The sequence below is a fragment of the Palaemon carinicauda genome, chromosome 6 (genome assembly GCF_036898095.1).
Source record: "Palaemon carinicauda isolate YSFRI2023 chromosome 6, ASM3689809v2, whole genome shotgun sequence".
Classification (NCBI taxonomy): Eukaryota; Metazoa; Arthropoda; class Malacostraca; order Decapoda; family Palaemonidae; genus Palaemon; species Palaemon carinicauda.
In genome coordinates, this window is record NC_090730.1 from 179,608,791 (window position 1) to 179,616,290 (window position 7,500).

Here is a 7,500-nt window from a genome sequence, read left to right on the forward strand (position 1 = left end):
CTCTCTCTCTCTCTCTCTCTCTCCTCTCTCTCTCTCTCTCTCTCTCTGCCGTGTAAAGCAGCCCATTCTGAGAGATTTCACTCTCTCTCTCTCTCTCTCTCTCTCTCTCTCTCTCCTTCTCTCTCTCTCTCTCTTTATGCCGTCTAAAGCATTCTGACAGATCTCTCTCTCTCTCTCTCTCTCTCTCTCTCTCTCTCTCTCTGCCGTCTAAAGCAGACATTCTGACAGATCTCTCTCTCTCTCTCTCTCACTATGCCGTCTAAAGCAGACATTCTAACAATTTTTTCCTCTCTCTCACTCTCTCTCTCTCTCTTCTTCTCTCTCTCTCTCCTCTCTCTCTCTCTCTCTCTCTCCTCTCTCTCTCTCTCTCTCTCTCTCTATGCCGTCTAAAGCAGGACATTCTGACAGATTTCAAGTCTATCTGTCTGTCAGGCAGACATTCTCTCTCTCTCTCTCTCTCTCTCTCTCTCTCTCTCTCTTCTCTCTCTCTCCTCTCTCTCTCCTCTCTCTCTCTCTCTAGAGTAGACTTTCTGACAGATTTCAAGCCACTTCTCTCTCTCTCTCTCTCTCTCTCTCTCTCTCTCTCTCTCTCTCCTCTCTCTCTCTCTCTCTCTCTCAAGCAGACATTCTGATATTTCAAGCGAGTCTGCGGTCTGTCAGAACCCGAATCTCCGGCACCAAAGTTACCGTCATTAACCTTTTTCTTTCGCACCGTCACTGCGGTTAGCGATCGTCACAATTCTTATTTTCTCTCTAAGTCTTTCCATTTCATAAGGTTAGCATATCCCGAGATAACAGCATCTGACACAACTATTATTTATGGAGATGCTCCCATCCCGCAGAGAGATGGCACCTTGTTAAGGATTGTGCGTGTGGAATTTTTTTTTTTTTTTTTTTTTTTTTTTTTTTTTTTTTTTTTTTTTTTTTTTTTTTTTTTTTTTTTTTTTTTTTGCTAAACTCTAAGTTCAAAGGGTGATTTGTGAACCCGTCTTCGAGTATGACGTTCATCAAGGACTTATGCGATGACGTTTCTCGATGACACCGACAAGCTGAGCCTAAGTTTAGTTTTTTAGAGCCACTGCGGTACCAAGAAAGTCTTCAAAGGATGAGATTGGTAGTCTCATGACTGTTCCTTGAACCTATAAATATTGATACCCAATCATATATGAGTCAACTGAGTGAGCGGATAGCACGAAACAATAATAATAACATTAAAAAATAAGAAAATAAAAATAAAAATAATAATAACAATAATAATAATAATTACAATGAAAATAAAAATAATAATAATAATAATAATAATAATAATAATATCGTGGTAGGAGACCCTCTTTTAGGCAGGTTGAGTTAAAAGTAATAGCTGCATCGGCAGAGTTTATTTTCTTATCTTGGCGTTGTTCGTAATATTAATATATACATATTGAAGTTAATAAGAAAATTTATATATATATATATATATTATATATATATATATATATATATATATAAATATATATGTATGTATATATATATATATATATATATATATATATATATATATATATATATATATATATATATAATATGATATACGAGAAACATTACGTAAGTTATCTGATCAATAATACCGTCGCTTTATATTCCAAAGACAAATTGTATTTGTATGCAAGACATAGAAATAAAATAAAACTAATAGACATAATAATAATCAATATTAAGAAACCCTACGAAATGCAAATAACAAATGTAAAAGACAGATTTTCAAACTTATAAATTTATACAATGAAAATATTTCCAGCAAATGTGAAATGTACTGGAATATTTCAATAAAACAACCACCGTAGCCTTGTAAACCACAACACACTGTTCTATCTAGTTTCTCTTCCTCTTGTTTTGTTAAAGTTTTTATAGTTTCTATAGGAAATATTTATTTCAATGTTTTTGCTGTTCTTAGAATATTTTATTTTTCCTTGTTTCCTTTCCTCACTGGGCTATTTTCCCTGTTGGAGCCCCTGGGTTTATTGCATCCTGCTTTTCCAACTAGGGTTGTAGCTTAGCATTTAATAATAATAATAATAATAATAATAATAATAATAATAATAACAGTTTCTGATTCGAGTGGGACGAGTCCAGAGGTCTACACCTAGCGTCTTATACTGCACTTTAAGGTCACGCTAATGCAAGGGCCTAGTGCTGATATACGGGCGGTTTTAATTCAAACAAGTAATCATTTGTTGGTTTCCTTCAAGTAAGCAATTACACTTGCCAATTCCTTCAACTTTCATCTCATCTGCCTGGTGTTGATTCTTTATAATGTGAGAGAGAGAGAGAGAGAGAGAGAGAGAGAGAGAGAGAGAGAGAGGAGAGAGAGAGAGAGAGAGAGAGAGAGAGAGAGAGTATATCTAGCTTTACAATAGCTAAGTATGTAAAGTAACAATTACAGTTGTAGTAAATTCTTTTCTTTGTTTGCTTACAAGACAGACAAAGACGAAGACAAACACATTATATATATATATATATATATATATATATACATATATATATATATATATATATATATATATATATATATGCTCTATATATATGTGTGTGTGTATGTATGTATGCACATATATATATATATATGTATATATATATACTAAAGAGAGAGAGAGAGAGAGAGAGAGAGAGAGAGAGAGAGAGAGAGAGAGAGAGAGAGAGAGACCGCAAGCAAAATGAAGTAGTAGAGTTGCTTGACCCCTCATTAAATTCATAAAGAACGCCTTAATTAGATCTAACATCAAATGAACTTAAGTCTCCAAGGCCTCAGAATAGTTAGCTTCACAGTGTTCATCACATCAAGAGGTGCTCTATACTGTCCATTTTGACTTTCAATAATAATATTATTATTATTATTATATTATTATTATTATTAAATGGTAAGCTACAACCCTGGTTGGAAAAGCAGGATGCTATAACCCCAGGGGCCCCCAACAAGAAAAATAGCCCAGTGGGGAAAGGAAATAGGAAAAATAAAATATTTTAAGAATAGTAACAATATTAAAATAAATAAACTATAAAAACTTTAACAAAACAAGAGAAGAGAAAACTAGATAGAAAGCGTGCCCGAGTGTACGCTCAAGCAAGAGAACTCTGACCAAAACAATGGAAGACCATGGTACAGAGGCTACGGCACTACCCAAGAATAGAGAACGATGGTTTGATTTTGCAGTGTCCTTCTCCTAGAAGAGCTGCTTACCATAGCTAAAGAGTCTCTTCTACCTTACCAAGAGGAAAGTAACCTCTGTACAGTTATAGTACAATAGTTAACCCCTTGGTTGAAGAAGAATTGTTTGGTAATCTCAGTGTTGTCAGGTGTATGAGGACAGAGGAGAATCTGTAAAGAATAGGTCAGACTATTCAGTATCAGTGTAGGCAAAGGAAAGAACCGTAACCAGAGAGAAGGGTCCTATGTAGTACTCTCTGGCCAGGTAAAGGACCCCCATAACTCTCTCGCGGTAGTATCTCAACGGGCGGCTGGTGCCCAGGCCAACCTACTACCTACATAATTGATATTGAAGCAATGCAGAATGGAATACTACATTATTTAGAAAAGGATCAACTTATCAAAGCTAGTGTACTCGTGCCGTCAAAAATTACGTCTGAATATTTAGATATGCAGACGCAGATTCAGCACCTCCTAACCCCAACACTTTCCTAACTACACCCCGTTGGTTCGGCAATTTGTGGGAAAGTGTGGTTTCCGAGTGTACCTCTCAGGGTACCCCTCTCACCAGGGTATGACTACTTTATCTCCCCCATGCGCGTGGCAGGAAAGAAATAATATATATATATATATATATATTATATAGATATATATATATATACACACACATATATATACACAAATATATATATATATATATATACATACATATATATAAATATATATATATATATTTATATATATATATACAACACATATATATATATATATATATATATATATATTCATATATATATAATATATATATATATATATCTATATATATTTATATATTGTCAGACACCTGTTCTTTATTATATAAGGAAGATGTAAAAATATTTAAGCAAAGTAGAGATTTCTTTCTGTTTTACCATCTCAAAATTTGATGAGTTAATTTACATTATGAATTTACATGATTTCATTATATTCATCGTCTTTAACATTGCATTCATTTTAATTATATTTTACCAAATTATAATAATGATAATTACATTTTACAAACACTACACACGTTTAAAGAATAATAAACAATAATTAACATGCAGTGTATGTCATGAAAAAATGGGGTGTTTGTGAAAAAGTCTAAAACATTACAAACGTTACTGTAATTCGACACGAAAAAAAAACAACAATAAAGGGCAGAAAAATATCAATAACAAAATCTACTCCTGGTGCTGATATAAAAAAAAAAATAAAAAAAGCACAATAATATAAAAACTATATTAAGCCTCTCTTAAACTACTGGTAAAAACTTAATGAATTAGAATAACACAAAGAAGAGACTATGTTTAAAATTTACAGCAATAATCAAGGCATATTCTTATACTCTCTCTCTCTCTCTCTCTCTCTCTCACTCTCTCTCTCTCTCTCTCTCTCTCTCTCTCTCTCTCTCTCTCTCAGTAAACCAATTTAAGACTAAGCTAGACAAGATCATAAAAAACTAAACGTTTAAAATAATTCGTTCTACCCAAGAGCATATGGAGTCTCCGCGGATGGACAAAACAGTCTTTGGGACATCCAAAATCCTTGCAACTCCTTGTAACTCTCTCTCTCTCTCTCTCTTCCTCTCTCTCTCTCTCTCTCTCTCTCTCTCTCTCTCTCTCTCTCAAAACCCTGAATGTCCTAAATCATTCAAATATAAAATCCACTTACCTCGCGACCTGAAAATGTCGAATTCTCTCATTCATATTTATAAAAACACATTACGCTAGTTTCCAAAAGCCTATCAGTTCAACAAATACATGAATGGCGGTTATTTCTTAGTAGGCGTTTTACGAAGCCTATGTGTCAAGTTGGAATTGGTATGACATTAATATTATCATATGAGAAAATAACAAGGATGTCACTTGCACCATTTACTTCAAAATCTATGAGATGGATTTCCTAAAATAAGGATATATTGAAATAATCTTTAAATGGAAATATGAAAGGGCATAGGATTTTTTTCATTAAAAACTTATTATAAAAACACTATTCTTTTATTTCGAAGAACTTGGACTTTAATTTCAATGAAAAAATTATTCTACCTAATAACAATTAAATAGGATATTAGAATAATCTTCAAATTAAAAATATGAAGAAGCAGAGAATTTCTTCATTAAAAACTGATCATATAAACAATCTATTATTTCTATTTCAAAGTACCTGAACCTAATTTCAAATCAAGAAAATTATTCTTCTTAATAAAAAAGGGGAATAATTTTCAAATTAGAAATATGAATGGGCATAGAATTTCTTCATTAAAAACTGATCATATAAACAATCTATTCTCTCTATTTCTGAGTACCCAACCTAATTTCAAATGAAGAAAATTATCCTACCTAATAAAAAAAGGATATGAAACAATTTTCAAATTAGAAATATGAATGGGTAAAGAATTTCTTCATTAAAAACTGATTATATAAACAATCTATTCTTTCTATTTCAGAGTACCCGAGCCTAATTTCAAATGAAGAAAATTGTTATACCTAATAAAATTAAATAGGATATTAAAATAATCTTCAAATTAAAAATATGAAGAGGCATAGAATTTCTTCATTAAAAACTGATCATATAAACAATCTATTCTTTCTATTTCGGAGTACCCAAACCTAATTTCAAATGACGAAATTTATTCTACCTAATATATATATATATATATATATATATATATGTATATATATATTTATATTTATATATATATATATATATATATATTATATATATATATATATATATATATTGAGATAATCTTCAAATTAGAAATATGAATAGGCAGAGAATTCCTTCATTAAAAACTGATTATAGAAACAATCTATTCTTTCTATTTCGGAGTACCTTAACATAATTTCAAATCAAGAAAATTATTCTTCTTAATAAAAAAAAGGGAATAATTTTCAAATTAGAAATATGAATAGGTTAGGATTTCTTCATTAAAAACCGATGATAGAAACAATCTATTCTTTCTATTTCGGAGTACCCGGGCCTAATTTCAAATGAAGAAAATTATTCTACCTAATAACAAACAAGTAGGATATTAAAATAATCTTCAAATTAGAAATATGAATAAGCATAGAATTTCTTCATTAGAAACTGATTATAAAAACAATCTATTCTTTCTATTTCAAAGTACCTGAACCTAATTTCAAATGAAGAAAATTATTATACCTAATAAAATTAAATAGGATATTAAAATAATCTTCAAATTAAAATTATGAAGAGGCATAGAATTTCTTCATTAAAAACTGATCATATAAACAATCTATTCTTTCTATTTCGGAGTACCCAAACCTAATTTCAAATGACGAAATTTATTCTACCTAATATATATATATATATATATATATATATATATATATATATATATATATGTATGTATATATATATTTTATATATATATATATATATATATATATATATATATATATATTGAGATAATCTTCAAATTAGAAATATGAATAGGCAGAGAATTCCTTCATTAAAAACTGATTATAGAAACAATCTATTCTTTCTATTTCGGAGTACCTTAACATAATTTCAAATCAAGAAAAATTATTCTTCTTAATAAAAAAAAAGGGAATAATTTTCAAATTAGAAATATGAATAGGTTAGGATTTCTTCATTAAAAACCGATGATAGAAACAATCTATTCTTTCTATTTCGGAGTACCCGGCCTAATTTCATATGAAGAAAATTATTCTTATTTTAATAAAAAAGGGGAAATAATTTTCAAATTAGAAATATGAATAAGCATAGGATTTCTTCATTAAAAACTGATGATAGAAACAATCTATTCTTTCTATTTAAAAGTACCTTAACCTAATTTCAAATCAAGAAAATTATTCTTCTTAATAAAAAAAAAGGAAATAATTTTCAAATTAGAAATATGAATAAGCATAGGATTTCTTCATTAAAAACTGATTCTATAAACAATCTATTCTTTCTATTTCGGAGTCCCCGAACCTAATTTCAAATGTAAAAAATTATTCATTTGTAATAGCATCCTCTATAAAAATAAAAGAACAATGCTAAAAGTGACGTATTTACCCGCTTATGATGAAATATTTCATGACACATATTCATCAGGAATACTATGAAGGGTATTTTTTGCTTCTATTTATAACCGTGAAACAATGAAATAGGGCGTTTAGGGTAGACGTTAAAAAAATGGTCGTCTGCCTAGCATCCTCTCTCTCTCTCTCTCTCTCTCTCTCTCTCTCTCTCTCTCTCTCTCTCTCTCTCTCTCAAGAATAAAAATTACTTGAATTGCAAGATGAATCCGTCTTATTATACTTCAT